Source organism: Oncorhynchus keta, chromosome 36 (assembly GCF_023373465.1).
Source record: "Oncorhynchus keta strain PuntledgeMale-10-30-2019 chromosome 36, Oket_V2, whole genome shotgun sequence".
NCBI classification, from domain to species: domain Eukaryota; kingdom Metazoa; phylum Chordata; class Actinopteri; order Salmoniformes; family Salmonidae; genus Oncorhynchus; species Oncorhynchus keta.
Window position 1 is genome coordinate 117,328 of NC_068456.1, and position 19,894 is coordinate 137,221.

Below are 19,894 nucleotides of genomic sequence, written 5' to 3' on the forward strand. Positions count from 1 at the left end.
TACATGCTTTGTAAGTGGGAAAACCCGCAAAATCGGCAGTGTCTGGCCTGCTCGCCTCCCTACCACTGAGGAAGTACAGTTCCCGCTAAGCCCAGTCAAAACTGTTCGCTGCTCTGGCCCCCAATGGTGGAACAAACTCCCTCACGACGCCAGGACAGCGGAGTCAATCACCACCTTCCGGAGACACCTGAAACCCCACCTCTTTAAGGAATACCTAGGATAGGATAAGTAATCCTTCTCACCCCCCTTTAAGATTTAGATGCACTATTGTAAAGTGACTATTCTACTGGATGTCATAAGGTGAATGCACCAATTTGTAAGTCGCTCTGGATAAGATATGATGTAGAGCATGAACCTACAGGAACGGGCCACCGCCTTGATGTTAGTTGAGAACGACAGGATCACGCCAAGGTTCTTAGCGCTCTGGGAGGAGGACACAATGGAGTTGTCAACCGTGATGGCGAGATCATGGAACGGGCAGTCCTTCCCCGGGAGGAAGAGCAGCTCCGTCTTGCCGAGGTTCAGCTTGAGGTGGTGATCCGTCATCCACACTGATATGTCTGCCAGACATGCAGAGATGCGATTCGCCACCTGGTCATCAGAAGGGGGAAAGGAGAAGATTAATTGTGTGTCGTCTGCATAGCAATGATAGGAGAGACCATGTGAGGTTATGACAGAGCCAAGTGACTTGGTGTATAGCGAGAATAGGAGAGGGCCTAGAACAGAGCCCTGGGGACACCAGTGGTGAGAGCGCGTGGTGAGGAGACAGATTCTCGCCACACCACCTGGTAGGAGCGACCTGTCAGGTAGGACGCAATCCAAGCGTGGGCCGCGCCGGAGATGCCCAACTCGGAGAGGGTGGAGAGGAGGATCTGATGGTTCACAGTATCGAAGGCAGCCGATAGGTCTAGAAGGATGAGAGCAGAGGAGAGAGAGTTAGCTTTAGCGGTGCGGAGCGCCTCCGTGATACAGAGAAGAGCAGTCTCAGTTGAATGACTAGTCTTGAAACCTGACTGATTTGGATCAAGAAGGTCATTCAGAGAGATATAGCGGGAGAGCTGGCCAAGGACGGCACGTTCAAGAGTTTTGGAGAGAAAAGAATGAAGGGATACTGGTCTGTAGTTATTGACATCGGAGGGATTGAGTGTAGGTTTTTTCAGAATGGGTGCAACTCTCGCTCTCTTGAGGACGGAAGGGACGTAGCCAGCGGTCAGGGATGAGTTGATGAGCGAGGTGAGGTAAGGGAGAAGGTCTCCGGAAATGGTCTGGAGAAGAGAGGAGGGGATAGGGTCAAGCGGGCAGGTTGTTGGGCGGCCGGCCGTCACAAGACGCGAGATTTCATCTGGAGAGAGAGGGGAGAAAGAGGTCAGAGCACAGGGTAGGGCAGTGTGAGCAGAACCAGCGGTGCCGTTTGACTTAGCAAACGAGGATCGGATGTCGTCGACCTTCTTTTCAAAATGGTTGACGAAGTCAACTGCAGAGAGGGAGGAGGGGGGAGGAGGATTCAGGAGTGAGGAGAAGGTGGCAAAGAGCTTCCTAGGATTAGAGGCAGATGCTTGGAATTTAGAGTGGTAGAAAATGGCTTTAGCAGCAGAGACAGAGGAGGAAAATGTAGAGAGGAGGGAGTGAAAGGATGCCAGGTCCGCAGGGAGGCGAGTTTTCCTCCATTTCCGCTCAGCTGCCCGGAGCCCTATTCTGTGAGCACGTAATGAGTCGTCGAGCCACGGGGCGGGAGGGGAGGACCGCGCCGGCCTGGAGGATAGGGGACATAGAGAGTCAAAGGATGCAGAAAGGGAGGAGAGGAGGGTTGAGGAGGCAGAATCAGGAGATAGGTTGGAGAAGGTATGAGCAGAGGGAAGAGATGATAGGATGGAAGAGGAGAGAGTAGCGGGGGAGAGAGAGCGAAGGTTGGGACGGCGCGATACCATCCGAGTAGGGGCAGTGTGGGAGGTGTTAGATGAGAGCGAGAGGGAAAAGGATACAAGGTAGTGGTCGGAGACTTGGAGGGGAGTTGCAATGAGGTTAGTGGAAGAACAGCATCTAGTAAAGATGAGGTCGAGCGTATTGCCTGCCTTGTGAGTAGGGGGAAGGTGAGAGGGTGAGGTCAAAAGAGGAGAGGAGTGGAAAGAAGGAGGCAGAGAGGAATGAGTCAAAGGTAGACGTGGGGAGGTTAAAGTCGCCCAGCACTGTGAGAGGTGAGCCGTCCTCAGGAAAGGAGCTTATCAAGGTATCAAGCTCATTGATGAACTCTCCGAGGGAACCTGGAGGGCGATAAATGATAAGGATGTTAAGCTTGAAAGGGCTGGTAACTGTGACAGCATGGAATTCAAAGGAGGCGATAGACAGATGGGTGAGGGAGAAAGAGAGATGACCACTTGGGAGAGATGAGGATCCCGGTGCCACCACCCCGCTGACCAGAAGCTCTCGGGGTGTGCGAGAACACGTGGGCGGACGAAGAGAGAGCAGTAGGAGTAGCAGTGTTGTCTGTGGTGATCCATGTTTCCGTCAGTGCCAAGAAGTCGAGGGACTGGAGGGAGGCATAGGCTGAGATGAACTCTGCCTTGTTGGCCGCAGATCGGCAGTTCGGCAGTGTGAAGTGATTATGATACCAAACCACTGCATCTAGGTTCTCTATTCCTGCCCTAATTAAATTTAAACATGGGAACATTGAAAATCGCAAGGCTGGTAATTGATTTCAAATAGCAAACATTTAATATTGAATTTCAACATAATTAGAATATAATGTGTCATTTGAAATAACTTGATGAGACTGCAATTTAATTAACACATATTTAGTCAATAATGATTAGCTTGATTTAGTTGCACATTTTAGATATGGACAGTTCAGGGATATTTTATTTTCGCCCCTTGATTAAAAATGACCATAACTCATGTTGGTGGTCTTTCCATTCATAAAATGTGAATGGTAAATTGCCACAGTAGATTGCCTTGATAAATGAGGAAATACTTTTGTCATTTGTACAGAATTATTGTAAAAGAAATCCTTAGGCTGCAAAAAAAAATGCAGGTTTAATTTACACCAATGATAATACCCCCTAGAGGCGCAAATGTCTTAAAATTTGTTCACAGCAACCAGGACAAAATAATAACACTGATATAATTTTGAGGGAGCAGCAATACGACGGCAAATGATGATTGCAATTTAGATCAACTGGGTCATTTCAGCGCGTATTGCTGGTTTAACAATATATTACCTTGTGTTAGGTATACTGGCCATACAATTATCTGCAATAATATTTTGTACAGTGTGGCTAGATTATGTATTCTAGGTATAATACAAAGAGAGGCATGACCAGCTGTCAACATGCTACTTTGGAAATGATGTCATTTGAGGGCATTGTGAAAATTCCATAATCGCCCTCTGGTATCATCGGAAACTAATTAATTCAGCTTTTTTAGCAGACTAAGGGTGATTTATCTACAATTGATTTTGACAATCATTCTGTACAACTGAAATAAAGTATTTCCTCAATTGACAACGGCAAATCTACTGCGGCAATTTGACAACTTGTATGAATAGAAAACTACTGTGTAGCCCTCACAAAAAAAATATTTCACTCTAACTGCAGTTACACTGGAAAATTACTGCAGTAAAAAAACTGTGTTATTTTGGATGCAGTATTTGCAGCATACTGCAATTATACTGCACTCTGACTGCAGTATTTTTTTCAAAAGGGAGCCTATTCTTATGTTTTTTTGGTTTCCAATTTATGTATCGATTAAGTACAACTTGTCTTTAAAAATAAACTTGTCTTTAAAAAGTATGGCCATTTCTTATCAAGACGGACAGGAAAATATCCCTGGACTGTCCGTATTTTAAAGGATGTAACTAAATCAAGTCAATCATAATCTATCTTTTTAAATCAAATGGAGTCTTATAAAGTTATTTCAAATAGCACATATTATATTATTTTGCCATTTAAGGTGAAACGTTTTAATAAAATATAGGCCTACTACTTTTATATTCTAGGCCTACTGCTTCTATTATTTTTGCGTTCGTCACCCTATACACATGACAGGTCATTCTAATTTTGCCCCGGGCACTGTATTCGGTCTTCAACGAGGTCCAGAGGGCCACACTGAAAATAGGTTATACAAAATTGGAAACAAAACAGTCTTCTAATCCATAGTTTTGGAAATTTTAGATGATCCCTGACTGCCTAGCTTTTGTTTAGGGGATTATTAGCAAGCTGGACACAGTGAAGAAACTGTATGAATGTAGGTCCGTTATCATTTCTACACAGTACCGATTTGGTTTTAGTCATTTTAAAGTATATGGAATTTGTTTAAATGTATTATAATTTTTTAAATATATATCTTTTTTTAAACTCAAACCTCCGGCTGGCTGGATTGGACCCTCTCGGCCTGTGGGCCGTATATTTGACACCCTTGACCTAGACGCAGCTGTCGAGTAGCATAATCACTAGACACGGTAACAATGAGAGATCAACTGATCTTCTGGTTTATTCTTGTGGGTCTATGGTTGCAAGCAAGTTTGTTTTAACACATAGGTCCATGTAGGCAAAGCATGATCACATACATGCTCTGATTTTTTGGGCGTGGCAGGTAGCCTAGTGGTTAGAATGTTAGACTAGTAACTGAAAAGTTTCAAGATCAAATCCCCAAACTGGCAAGGTATAAAATAAATCTGTTGTTCTTCCCCTGAACAAGGCAGTTAACCCACTGTTCCTAGGCCATCATTGAAAATAAGAATTTGTTCTTAACTGACTTGCCAAAAATAAACAAATAAAATAAAATCTCCCATTAATAACATTTTAAGAAATCCAATGTTAAACTGCAATTGTGCCTTAATTTCTGCCTATACGTTGCAATCGACCCAATCAGAACTCTACGTTTGACATTTTATCCAGCTATTCCAGACAGGACATAACCTGGGGCTGGGATCTCCAAGTAGGTTTCAGTTTTTACTTGCGCTGTACTGTGCGACTGCTCCCGTCAGTGGTCGTCAGATTTATGTTGTAGAATTAGAAGAAAAGATTGTGTTCTCCATCTAGCTAACTATAATAAATCTCCTGAAACGACACTACTGTTTAGGATCATTATTTATGGGCAGTGCTAAAGTGGTGAGAGTATTTCCAAGTCAATTTAAACAGGAGAGATCGGCCTTGTCCGAATACACTTGTGTTCTAAATAACATACTTTTTGGTTATGCGAAAACTTTTCTTTTTTTAGTTTGTGAAATGTCAAACGTGGTTTGCATTAAATGTCAGGATTTCATACTCATTTAGACTTTTCAGCAATTAGAATTCCCTGCACACTATTGAGGAAGAGAGTAGTCTATTAACACTTACTGTATGTGTGTTTGACAACAGCTGATAATAGGATAGGGCTCTATACAAATTAATGAGCGCGATTGCACATTAGATGACACCTTTTCAGTATGGAGGAGTAGTATGTTGATATTTGTTGCTTACCGTATATGTTTTTAGAAACTGTACGTTCTAAATAGTATGTAGTACTATTAGGACACAGTATGTACTTTATAAGTATAAGTAAGTATAAGTACTTAATAAGTAGTAGGCAAGACAGATTTTGGACAAGGCCATCAGTTGAGCTAGCTAACTTTTGCTAGCTAGCTATCATTATAGCTACCCACCTAGCCACAAACCTTCTTTTCAGAGTGCACTTGGCAGAAAGGGTCTAGCTAAATGGTCAAATTTGACCAGAAATACCATAGCCCAATTGTTTTTCATTGATAGTGTTAGTTAGCCAGAGCCAGCTCTGGTAGTTTCTTGTCACTTATTAAACATCCTAAGTTTTTTATATTTTCGCGATCAACTGAATCGGTGTCCCTAAACCGGGATTGTCGTTGCTCAATATACGATAATGTGACGAGAATAACATTGTAAACAACAGCCAAATCTAGAACATAGACATGTCTTATATGGGCAGAAAGTTTAAATTCTTGTTAGTCTAACTGCAGTGTCAAATTCACAGTAGCTATTACAACAACAAAAATACCATGCTATTGTTTGAGGATAGTGCACAACAACAAAACACTTTTGTCACGGCAACTGGTTTGATACATTATTTACCTTCAGAGGTGAATGTAAGTAATCTTGCTCTGATTTGTAATCCTGAGGGTCCCAGAGTTAAAATGTAGTGTAGTATTGGTTGAAAAAAATACATTTTTATATTGAAATGTAGGAACTGGGTTCTACAGTTCTCTCTGCTGTCTCTGCTGTCTCTGGCTCCCATATCTTTTTTAAAGTTATATACTCCACATAGTAGATACAGTACTTCTCTGATAGAGTTCAGTGTGTCAAATCGGAGGGCCTGTTGTCTGGACCTCTCGCAGTCTCTATGGGGGTGCCACAGGGTTAAATTCTGGGGCCGACTCTCTTATTTGTATACATCAATGATGTCGCTCTTGCTGCTGGTGATTCTCTGATCCACCTCTATACAGACGACAACATTCTGTATACTTCTGGCCCTTCTTTGGACACTGTGTTAACTATCCTCCAGACGAGCTTCAATGCCATACAACTCTCCTTCCGTTGCCTCCAAATGCTTTTAAATGCAAGTAAAACTAAATGCATGCTCTTCAACCGATCGCTGCCCGCACCTGCCCGCCCGTCCAGCATCACCACTCTGGACTGTTCTGACTTGGAATATGTGAACAACTACAAATATCTAGGTGTCTGGTTAGACTGTAAACTCTCGTTCCAGACTCACATTAAGCATTGCCAATCCAAAATGAAATCTAGAATCGGCTTCCTATTTTGCAACAAAGCATCCTTCATCCTGCTGCCAAACATACCCTCGTAAAACTGACCATCCCACCGATCCTCGACGTCTGCCATGTAATTTACAAAATAGCCTCCAACACTCTACTCAACAAATTGGATGCAGTCTATCACAGTATCATCTGTTTTGTCACCAAAGCACCATATACTACCCACAATTGCGATCTGTACTCTCTCGTTGGCTGGCCCTCGCTTCATACTCGTCGCCAAACCCAATGGCTCCAGGTCATATATAAGTCCCTGCTAGGTAAAGCCCCACATTATCTCAGCTCACTGGTCACCATAGCAGCACCCACCCGTAGCACTCACTCCAGCAGGTATATCTCACTGGTCACCCTCAAAGCCAATTCCTCCTTTGGCCGCCTTTCCTTCCAGTTCTCTGCTGCCAATGACTGGAACGAACTGCAAAAATCACTGAAGCTGGAGACTCATATCTCCCTCACTAGTTTTAAGCATCAGCAGCTCACAGATCACTGCCCCGGTACATAGCTCATCTGTAAATAGCCCATCCAACCACCAACCACCTAATCCCAGGGTGGCAGGGCAGCCTAGTGGTTAGAGTGTTGGACTAGTAACTGAAAGGTTGCAAGTTCAAATCCCAGAGCTGACAAGGTACATTCTGCCCCTGAACAAGGCAGTTACCCACTGTTTCTAGGCTGTCATTGCAATTAAGAATTTGTATTTAACTGACTTGCCATGTTAAAAAAAATGCTGTGTTCATTTATTTTGCCAGCACTGCTTGCTTCTGAAGCTAAGCAGGGTTGGTCCTGGTCAGTCCCTGGAAGGGAGACCAGATGCTGCTGGATGTGGTGTTGGAGGGCCAGTAGGAGGCACTCTTTCCTCTGGTCTAAAATAAAATAAAAAAATATCCCAAAACCCCAGGGCACTGCCCTGTGTAGGGTGCCGTCTTTCAGATGGGATGTTAAACGGGTGTCCTGACTCTCTGAGGTCATTAAAGATCCCATGGCACTTATCCTAAGAGTAGGGGTGTTAGCCCCGGTGTCCTGGCTAAATTCCCAATCTGGCCCTCAAACCATCACGGTCACCTAATAATCCCCAGTTTACAATTTGCTCATTCATCCCCCTCCTCTCCCCTGTAACTATTCCCCAGGTCATTGCTGTAAATTATAATCTGTTCTCAGTCAACTTACCTGGTAAAATAATGGATAAATGGCATAAATCATGGCAAAATGTGTAGAATAGCATGAAATTAGCTTTAAAACCCCCAAAAGTATCTCCACCCCATGACAAAATGGGTACAATTGCATGATGTTTGTTCTAAAATTTCTAAATGTTGTGTAGAACTGCAGAAAACTTGCCTTAAAACTGCAACAATTTCTCTACCCCATGGAAAAATGTGTACAATTTCAGGAAATTAACTCTAGAACCAAAAATGTTCTCTTTGCAGTCAAGAGAGGTGCCACTAGGATGACATAAAACAATCCAGGTAAATCTGCGAAGGTACGACATGATGGAGAGGGAATTGGATTGGCCATTGTTGATGACATGGACTAAGACAAGTTTGTCTGTGTGGAAAAGGACACTCTCTTCTGGGACCATTTGTGACTCTACAGGGACGCGGCGGTGATGATGGGGTATAGTTTGAAGTGCTGAGGATTGGGCTAGGGAGTCAAGAAAGGTCAACCCTGCAGGCTACTCAGAAGAGAACCATCTCCCTCTGTAGTAGCCTCCAAAGCTGAGGGAAGGGGCAGCGCCGGTGAAGAGCTGAAGGTCTTTGGTTGAGGACTTTGGCTACCAGAATTTGTCTGGCTTAGAGGATGTTTTTTTGTGTGCCCAAAATAACTTACTGAAGACCAAATTGACCATGTCGTCACAACATGTCGTCATAATATATGCCTGAATTGTTCCAAACTGTTTCAGATGGACGCCCTTAGAATAGAAGAAGGATTAGTAGATGGGACGATTGGTGCTTCCAGTTGAAGCTCGCATCCGCTACAAGACCATGGTGCTTGCCTACGGAGCTGTGAGGGGAACGGCACCTCAGTACCTCCAGGCTCTGATCAGGCCCTACACCCAAACAAGGGCACTGCGTTCATCCACCTCTGGCCTGCTCGCCTCCCTACCACTGAGGAAGTACAGTTCCCGCTCAGCCCAGTCAAAACTGTTCGCTGCTCTGGCTCCCCAATGGTGGAACACACTCCCTCACGACGCCAGGACAGCGGAGTCAATCACCACCTTCCGGAGACACCTGAAACCCCACCTCTTTAAGGAATACCTAGGATAGGATAAAGTAATCCTTCTCACCCCCCTTAAAAGATTTAGATGCACTATTGTAAAGTGGCTGTTCCACTGGATGTCATAAGGTGAATGCACCAATTTGTAAGTCGCTCTGGATAAGAGTGTCTGCTAAATGACTTAAATGTAATGTAAATGTAATGTAAATGTGTAGTAAGGGAAGGGTTTGTGGCCTCGGGGCAATGGGATGAGAAGAACAACAGGGAAGACATAAACTAAATGCACAAAACATTAAGAACACCTGCTCTTTCCATGACATAGACCAGGTGAATACAGGTGAAAGCTATAATCTCTTATTCATGGCACTTGTTAAATCCACTTCAATCAGTGTAAATTTAGGGGAGGAGATAGGTTAACCTCTCTTGGGTAGGGGGCAGTATTTTCACGTCCGGATGAAAAGCGTGCCCAAAGTAAAACTGCCTGTTACTCAGGCCTAGAAGTTAGGATATGCATATCATTTGGATAGAACACTCTACATTTTCTAAAACTGTTAAAATTATGTCTGTGAGTATAACAGAACGGTTATAGGAGGCAAAACCCGAGGACAAACCATCCGCCCCAAAAAGATTTTCAGCCGACCACTGTTTTCAATGGCTGTCACTTTTATTATAAGGCGAAATCCTCCCAGATTGCAGTTCCTAGGGCTTCCACTAGATGTCAACAGTCTTTAGAAAGAGTTTCATGCTGGTTTTTGGAAATATGAGCCAGAAATTGTAGTTTTTCTAGGTGTTTTCAAGCTCGTGGAAGAGAGAGCGTTATTTGGTAATTTTCTCCAGTAAAGACAATAACGATTCTCCGTCTTAAATTTGATCGTTTATTTACGTATCAGGGTACCTAAGGTTTGATTATAAACGTTGTTTGACCTGTTTGGAAAAGTTTCTTAGTAACGTTTGGAATTCATTTTGTTGGCATTTTGATGGAGGGAAACTGGGTGGATTATTGACTGAAGCACGCCAGCTTAACTGAGTTTTTATGGCTATAAAGAAGGACATTATCGAACAAAACGATGTAACTGGGACCTTTTGGAGTGCCAACAGAAGAAGATCATCAAAGGTAAGGCATTTATTATATTGCTATATTGCTATTTCTGACTTTCATGAAGCACCTGCCTGGTTGAAATATGTTTTTCATGCATTTGTATGCAGGGCGCTGTCCTCAGAATGGTGTGCTTTCGCCGTAGAGCCTTTTTGAAATCTGACACCCTGGCTGGATTAACAAGAAGTTACCCTTTATTTTGATGTATTACACTTGTGATTTTATGAAAGTTAAATATTTAGCAGCGCTATCTGTGCCACCAGAGACTCTGGGTTCGCACCCAGGCCGCGACCCGGAGGTGCGTGGGGCGACGCACAATTGGCCTAGCGTCGTCCGGGTTAGGGAGGGCTTGGCCGGTAGGGATATCCTTGTCTCATCGGGCACCAGCGACTCCTGTGGCGGGCCGGGCGCAGTGCACGCTAACCAAGGTCGCCAGGTGCACAGTGTTTCCTCCAACACATTGGTGCGGCTGGCTTCTGGGTTGGATGCGCACTGTGTTAAGAAGCAGTGCGGCTTGGTTGGGTTGTGTTTCGGAGGACGCATGGCTTTTGACCTTCGTCTCTCCCGAGCCCGTACGGGAGTTGTAGCGATGAGACGAGATAGTAATTGACAATTGGATACCACGACATTGGAGAGAAAAGGGGGTAAAAATAATAATTATTATATATATTTTTTTACAATTCTGTAGTTTGAATTTGGCGCTCTGCAATTTCAACAGATGTTGGTCAGGTGGGACGCTACCATCCCACCTGCCCATAAGAAGTTTTAAATAAGTATTTTTAGGCCTTGAGACAATTGAAACATGGATTATGAATGTGTGCCATTCAGAGGGTGAATGGAAGAGACAAAATATTTAAGTGCCTTTAAACGGGGTACGGTAGAAGGTGACAGGCGCACCAGTTTGTGTCAAGGACTGAAACACTGCAGGTTTTTTCATGCTCAACAGTTTCCCGTTTGTATCAAGAACCCAAAGGACATCCAGCCAACGTGACACAACTGTGGGAAGCAATGGAGTCAACATGGACCAACATGCCTGTGGAACCCTTTCGACACCTTGTAGAGTCCATGCCCCAAATAATTGAGTCTGTTTGGAGGGAAAAAGGAGGCGGGGGGTTGCAACTCGATATTTGGAAGGTGTTCTAAATGTATTCTACACTCAGTGTAGACACTGCTGTGTTGGCTGCAGGGGGAGCGGCACCGGAATCGTTGGGAACCTGCATCACTGGGCCAGTAGAGGGAGCTGATGTGTTATTGTTGGAAACAGCCAGGCCAGCAGGGAGAGCAGATGCATCGACTCTGCCACTTGGCAGTCGGGTGTTTGGCGATGGTGGATGCGCTAAAGGGGGCCCTCTCTGCCGAGGGAGCTGGTTTAAAATGAAAACAGCGAGGCTTTGGGATCCCACCAGCAAAAAGGGATTGCCCGCTCAAACCCTTGGAGGCAGACAGGGTCTTAAATGTATTTTTTGGCCTACCTGCCAAGGGGACTGGTAGATAAAAAAAAAATCCACCAGCCAAGCATATTTTTTTCCAGACAAAATAAATTGCCTTTTTGAGTCACGTATACATTAATTTCAGTACATTTCATTGAGAGAATAAATTATTATGTTGAATACAAACTTAAAGAAGAGGCCAGAGCAGAATTTGAAACCAAATTATTTTAATATATTGATCAACGGTTAATCAAATCAAGTTTATTTGTAGAACTCATTTAAAAAATGTAGTTGACTGTAGTTGACCAAAAACGCCAAACAGTGGGCACACTATTAAATAAACATATCAGATCCAATGAATATGAGTACATAGAAGTCAAAACAGGGCAACAACAATGGTAAGATACAATTATGAGAAAGAAGTGCAGTGGACACTGATACAAAGGGGAAACAGGGAAAGCAGGTCTACAAATCCTTTACTTTAAGTAGAATACCCTGATAAAATACAGGTAAAATAGAGACTTAACAGATGCTGGTTAATTTTGGCTGTGGCTAGATTTAGTTTCCCAGACTGAATACAACTGAAGAAATCTTGAACTCAAAATTCTAATGAAGTATTTGCTATTAAATGTACTTAAGGATCAAATACAAAAGTACATTTGAAGGTTTTGTAAACCTATCAGATGCTTAATCATTTTAATCAATTTAAACCTCGTCATCAGACTCCTCACTCTCTACCGCAATCACCCTCTTTGCACGGTCCATGAAGTATGGCCTCCTGCTCCTGACAGAGTCCTGAAGCCACAGCATCACAGCTTTTATCGGATCACACTCCCTGATCTCTGGAGAGAACAGCTGTACCATAAGAAGATCTGATAGTGTATTAGGCTTTAGGTTGGACCGCCAATTGGTTTTCACCTGTTGTGAAAGGAGGCAGGGAAGGACAGGACCAGGACAACCAATGCCAGCAAATCAGGGCAGGAATGCTGATGGCTCATGTAGACACGGAACCAGGACATCTTCTGCAGGGACTGAAGCTCTTGGTACATACAGCACCTTCAGGACAGTCCACTGGTCAGGGATCCTTTCAACATGGATGCCAGAGGTCTCCAGGACAGTCCACTGGTCAGGGATCCTTTCAACATGTATGCCTGAGGTCTCCAGGACAGGAAGTGGTCCACCAGGGTTTCCAGTTCAGTGTCTCCAAAATCTAGAATAACTGTATACATTACATTACAACAAGCATCATGCAGTTTTAATTCTCAAACTATAAAAATATGATCATGAACCTGAACCCAACCTAACTGCCCTGTAATACAAAACATAAAGTAAACTACTGCTTCATCTCCTGACTCTGGCTAGCTGATGAATCTGACCAGCTTGTTGACACACAGGACCCCTACACTGGCGTCCTGGAACCTGTCAGTCATACTCTCGACTAACCTGCAGAGCATTTCGTCCTGTGATGTGACGAGGGTCTTGCTGTCACCTCTGGCCAGCGTAATTCCCTCTGTTGGCCATTGTGGCCTTCATCACGGGCCCTTCTCTGATGTGAAATGGCTCATTTGACCATCCTTTCAGAATTTTCCTTTACAACACTCACTCACTCACTCACTCACTCACTCACTCACTCACTCACTCACTCACTCACTCACTCACTCACTCACTCACTCACTCACTCACTCACTCACTCACTCACTCACTGACTCACTCACACTAATCCTAATCCTTTCTCTTAATTCTCTTAAGGTAAGTATTACTTATTGCAGCTTAAATAAACATACCTGAATTTGTACTTCTTAAGTAGTGCTGTGTTGAGCACAAGGAGCTGTGGGCTTCTGTTATGGTGATGGTGGACCTCTGCAGACAGACAGACTGGTCGCTCAGGTGTGTTAGTGTGTCATGCAGGAGGCCACAGAAGCAGATAACAACAGCCTCCCTCGCAGTACTGTAGTATTTCCTGGCCTTGGCTTGCTGGATACCTGGGACATTTTGGGCATCAGCAGATTGAATCTGAAATACATGAAGAACAAAGACATACAAATAGACAATTAATTTCTGTCCCAAAAAAACTATAATAGATATGACATATTTTATCAGTGCATAAAGCATTAAAACATGATGTTACCAATTGTAACCATATCGAATTTTTCCTCAATTGCTTGTGTTACAGCCTGAATTTAAAATGTATTAAATTGAGATTTTTTGTTCATTGGCCTACGCACAATACCCCATAATGTCAAAGTGGAATTGTTTTTAGATATTTTTATTGTCTTGAGTCAATAATTATCAACCCCTTTGTTTATGGCAAGACTAACTAAATACGTTTAAGAGTAAAAATGTGCTTAAGTCAAAATTAGCTGCATGGACAAATAGCAATATTAGTTTTTAACATGATATTTTTAATGACTACCTCATATCTGTACCCCATCAGGTCCATCAGTTGAGCAGCGAACTTCAAGCACAGTTCCAACCACAAAGACCAGGGTAGTTCTCCAATGCCTTGCAAAGAAGGGCACCTGTCAAATGAAAAGCAGACACCGAATATCCCTTTGAGCATGAAAAAAATATTAATTATTTAAATTTTGATGGTGTATCAATACACCCAGTCACTACAAAGATACAGGTGTCCTTACTAACTCTATTTTAGTTTTTTTGCACCCCCACTTTCTTACCAGAAAAGTATCATGATCCATTTGTTAATTTCAATTATTAGTAATGTTTCCATCTAGTCTGTATTAAAATAGATTTTTCCCATTTTATATATGATATAATAATTTACAGATTGCATTTTGCACCTCCGTTGCCACAAGATGAATGGTTTTGCTTCCCTCCCAAATGCCACTGTTTTGGTTCAATGCAGTTAGAAAGGACGAGTTGCACCAATGGTGTTAAAAATGAAAAGTCACCTGCAGAATAAAATGGTTTATCCATTTTATTGTGCTGTTACATTTGCATCGTTGTTTCATATCAGGCTGTTGTTACATATTATTTGAGCTGCGTGCACCACAAGCAAATAGTGTCATTTAATTTTGCCTGTACGAACCATATTGATCACGGCATGTGACAGACTGCGGTCCAACTTGAGCGCAGGCCTAATATTACATTATTAAATGTGTCCAAAAAAAAATCCCTCCAAAAAAATCCCTCCAAAATCCCTCCAAAATCCCCCCAATACCATTCTGCTTTTGCCATCTATTTTCCCAACATCAATCGGTTAAATCATATTGTTAAAATGTTTTCATTCAGTTAGCATTTTGTATTATTCACTCCATTTAGTATGATATATTACCTTTAGTATGGTATGCATTCATTTGTGGATGTCCGTCATCCATTTCGTATGATATGTTACGAATTTACAAAATGTATAATATGTTACGGATTCCAATTTCATGTTACTAACAATAGCTAGGTGGCTAACGCTAATGGTAGATAGGCGTTAGTGTTAAGGTTAGGAGTTAGGTTAAAGGGTTAGCTAAAAGGGTTAATAATGAAGCGGTGAGTCGGGAAGCAGGTGCAACGTTTAACCTCTTGCTCCTACCCGACACGCAGGCGTCCCATCTAGACATCTGGAAATGCAAATGCGCTACGCTAAATGCTAATAGTACTAGTTAAAACTCAAACGTTCATTAAAATACACATGCAGGGTATTGAATTAAAGCTAAACTCGTTGTGAATCCAGGCAACAAGTCAGATTTTTAAAATGCTTTTCGGTGAAAGCATGAGAAGCTATTATCTGATAGTATGTAACACCCCAAAAGACCCGCAGGGGACGTAAACAAAATAATTAGCATAGTCGTCGCTACACAAACCGCACAAATAAAATATAAAACATTCATTACCTTTTACCATCTTCTTTGTTGGCACTCCTAGATGTCCCATAATCACTATTGGGTCTTTTTTTTTCGATTAAATTGGTCCATATATAGCCTAGATATCGATCTATGAAGACTGTGTGATAAATGAAAAAAAATTGCGTCTTATAACGTAACGTCATTTTTTTAAATTAAAAAAGTCGACGATAAACTTTCACAAAACACTTCGAAATACTTTTGTAATGCAACTTTATGTATTAGTACACGTTAATAAGCAATCAAATTGATCACGAGGCGATGTATATTCTTTAGCTGTCCATCTGGAAATAATGTCCGGGTAAATCTCAACCAAAATATCCGGTCTGAGACCTGAACAAATGGCTTGTCTCTTCTTCGTTTGACCAAGAAACAAAGCCTAGGCAAATGACAAGACTGTTGACATCGTGTGGAAGCTGTAGGTATACAATGTGGTATACGTGTGGTATACGTGTGGAGGATACAATTTCAAAGGGTTACCCTGTCTTTGTGACAATACTGCCCCCACGCCCACCTGCGATGCATCTACTTTAACCACAAAAGGTAGTGTGGGATCTGGGTGTTTTAGCAAGCAGGCGGAGGTGAAACGCCCCTTGAGGAGACGAAAAGCCTCGTCGGCTGCTGGAGACCACACCAGCCTTCAAGGCCCACCCTTGAGGTAGGTGAGAGAGGCAGCGACGGCGCGAAGGTTCCTGATGAAATGACATTTTCACAGAACCGCTTGTTGCAATTTCGATGAGGCTCTCTTGTTCCACCATAATTTGCAAATAAATTCATAAAAAATCCTACAATGTGATTTTCTGGATTTTTTCTCTCATTATGTTTGTCATAGTTGAAGTGTACCTATGATGAAAATTACAGGCCTCTCTCATCTTTTTAAGTGGGAGAACTTGCACAATTGGTGGCTGACTAAATACTTTTTTGCCCCACTGTATGTGTTCCAACAACGAGCTGCAGTTTTGGAATAATTGCGTCCTATCTATTTTCCGCTTAGGCTACTTTGCAAACTGTGCCATTCAGTAAATGTTAGCCTAGGGCTAGGCCAGGGTTTCCTAAACTTGGTCCTAGGAACCCTGAGGGGTGCACGTTTTGGTTTTTGCCCTAGTAATACACAGCTGATTCAAATAATCAACTAATCATCTGAATAAATTAAAGCGAAAGTCTGTATATCGAAAAGAAGATAGATTTTTATTTGTAACTCTGAAAAAAGTATTTAAACTCGCCAAATTGAGCCCCGTTTTAAATTATCACTGTTTGAGAATAGCTGTTCCAGGTACGAGATTTACATCACTTCGCACTTCCTACTTTTTTCATTTGGAAAAATATTATAGTTTATTCTATTATATTACATTACGTTTTTTTCTCTAAAATAGGTATGTCTTGACTGTAATAAGGGCTTAGGAAATAAGAGCATCTTCTCTGCTAAATTAACAAAACAGCAATAGGTTTCTACAAGAAAGCGCCTGCTGAGGTTATTGCTTTTCTGAAGACTGTGTTCCATGATATAATATAACCAGTTAATATTTCGGTTTTCAATAAATCAATTTTAAATGGCACTTTTTATTGACTCAATTTAGCAATTAGTATTTGTTATCTGTAATGGTTATGATAAATTAGGCATTGTCGTGAACTGTTGGCTTATAGGACTAGATAAAAGCTCTAGAATGTTTTTTTCACTTGAGTACTCCAGTTCAATATAATTTATTGTGGCAGAATCCAATAAATATTGTTGCATTCTGTTCATAAATATGCACCCACCCCGCGAAGAAACAGTGTAGAGTGGCAGTAAATTATAAAAATATGCTTGATTCCATTTTTGTAAAAAAAAATGCACCCCCACTTTCAGACACGACAAAGTCAGGTGTCCATCCTTTCAGCAGGACAATAACCTAAAACACACAGCTTGAAGAAATTTGAAAAGAAAAATGGGCAAATGTTGCACAATCCAGGTGTGGAAAGCTCTTAGAGACTTACCCAGAAAAACTCACAGCTGTAATCACTGCCAAAGGTACTTCTACAAAGTAATGACTCAGGAGTGTGAATACTTATGTAAATGAGATATTTCTATATTTCATTTTCAATACATTTCCAAAAACATATACTCTTAAGTATATAAGAGAATCATTGTTTATTATCTGTTAAATTACTGGTGCTACCCAAACTATAAAATTGTCAAAAACACCTTATTCAATTATTCATACCCATGTGTCTCTTCCGGGCTGTTTGAGTTTGTGTACTGACGGCATTCTATTGTTCCACAGGAACGTTCTCTCTCTCACTCAAACAACAGATGACTTAAACACGAGAGCAGTGGACCAGGCTTTGAAAGTGAGCAGCCTCTAATTTAATATCAGTCCCAATGCTCAATCCCTCTGTTCATCATGTAACCTTATATTGAAACATTTACTTCTTCATATTACCAAGACATTGCATTATTACACTGCTGTGACCTTATATTGAAATATTTCCTTTTTCAAATTAGGAAGACTTTGTATTGTTAGAATGCTATCTGAAAGCCAATTACCATTCACTTTGTTACTTTCACCAGTCTCTATATCTGTTTCCCAATAGGAAGACCACATTCAATACTGCTAATACACCCAGATCACTCTCAAACAATGTTCTGGTTTTCCCCCGGTTGCAAAAGGTTTAAAACAAAACAACACAAGCATGAAAACTTTCTCCATATTGGAAGGCATTGTTTTCATTTTAGTATACCTTCAAAACGTGACTGTATTTTATTCCCAATCTCTGTTGGATATTCACTTTCTGCTTCAATATTTATTATATGTCTATTATTTTAAGGTTCATGTGTAATTCTTTGGAGGGATCAATATGTATTAACTGAGCTGACAATGTCTATCAGTCCCCTATCGATGGCATGCTCTGTCCATTATAAGTCTTTCCTTAGCATGTTAAATGGTTGAGTAGAGAAAATCATTGGTTCTGTTTAACAGGGTATGGGGTTCATTACAAAATGTATTACCAGGATGGAGGGAAATGTCATAAGTGTTTATAGTTTTTATTGGTCAAGGGGCAAGTCAAGTCCCGTGCAATGCTTTGATCTTATCTTTATCAAATGATCCATAAAGGGACCACTTTGAACATTTCTCAGAATACTTTTTAAGCCACTTACGCACATCCACGTGTGGGCGTGCAAGTTGTATATTATTATCATTATTATTATATTATTATTATTATTATTTTTATCCATTGTTACTTGTTATCTCTAGTAACCCAGGATATTTTCTTCACCAATTCCTCCTTTAGACTAGTGTTTTATTCATACAGGGGTTTAGATGTTTATACTTGTTGTTCTATTTAACAGCATATTCAGGAATAATTCTCTATTCTTTCATATCTCCATACAGAATGCCTATATGATGTTATAAATCTTTAGTAATTCACATCCACATCGTAGAAACGAGCAGCCCGAGCAGCCCGAGAGGTACACATATCTTTCATATCGAAGAAATCAGTGTCCGGGGCCTGTTACCCTCTCAAATCTTTCAATGGCTTCTTCTCCTGTCAGTGCTCACTACCTGTAGATCGATGCGCGTTGGTGGACAGAACCCCTAGATAACATTATAGATCTAAAAACTCAGCTCACAGAACTGGTTGGGGTATTCATTATTTTTCTATAGAACTATACTTAGGTATTCATACCCACACCACTCCATGTGCGTCTATGCACCATATGTAGAGTTGAAGTCGGAAGTTTACATACACTTCGGTTGGAGTCGGTAAAACTAGTTTATCAATCACTCCACAAATGTCTCGTTAACAAACTATAGTTTTTGCAAGTCGGTTAGGACATCTACTGTGTTCATGACACAAGTCATTTTTCCAACAATTGTTACAGACAGATTATTTCACTTATAACACCTCCCATTCTATTAATACAACATAAGCATAATCAATTATTCTAATACATCAATTATTTGGAACAGCTCCAATCATGACCCCAAGGTGAACTCCTGACACGCCACTCGGGAGATCCTAGAACATTTCTAGAGTATGACACGACAAGGTTATAGCATCAACGTAATATGATTCATAACGCCTTTATTAAGCGGTGCTTATGTCACTGGTTCATGTCAAATGTGACATAACTCATTATGGGTTTATTGTGTTGTCGTATTGTTTTTTTTGTAGGCATTGGGATTGTGGTTGATTAGGGGTGTGTCTAGCATAGGCTTGGCTGCCTGAGGCGGTTCTCAATCAGAGTCAGGTGATTTTCGTTGTCTCTGATTGGGAACCATATTTAGGTAGCCGGGGTTTCACTGTGTATTTCGTGGGTGATTGTTCCTGTCTCTGTGTAGTTGTTCACCAGACAGGCTGTATAGGTTTTCACGTTCCGTTTGTTGTTTTGTATTTGTATAGTTATTTCATGTATTCATTAAAGAACATGAGTAACCACCACGCTGCATTTTGGTCCGACTCTCCTTCAACAAACGAACGCCGTTACAAATGGTGTGAAACCTTTTACTTTTACCTTTTACTCCTTTTACTCTTCATTGAGCATAGCAGCCCA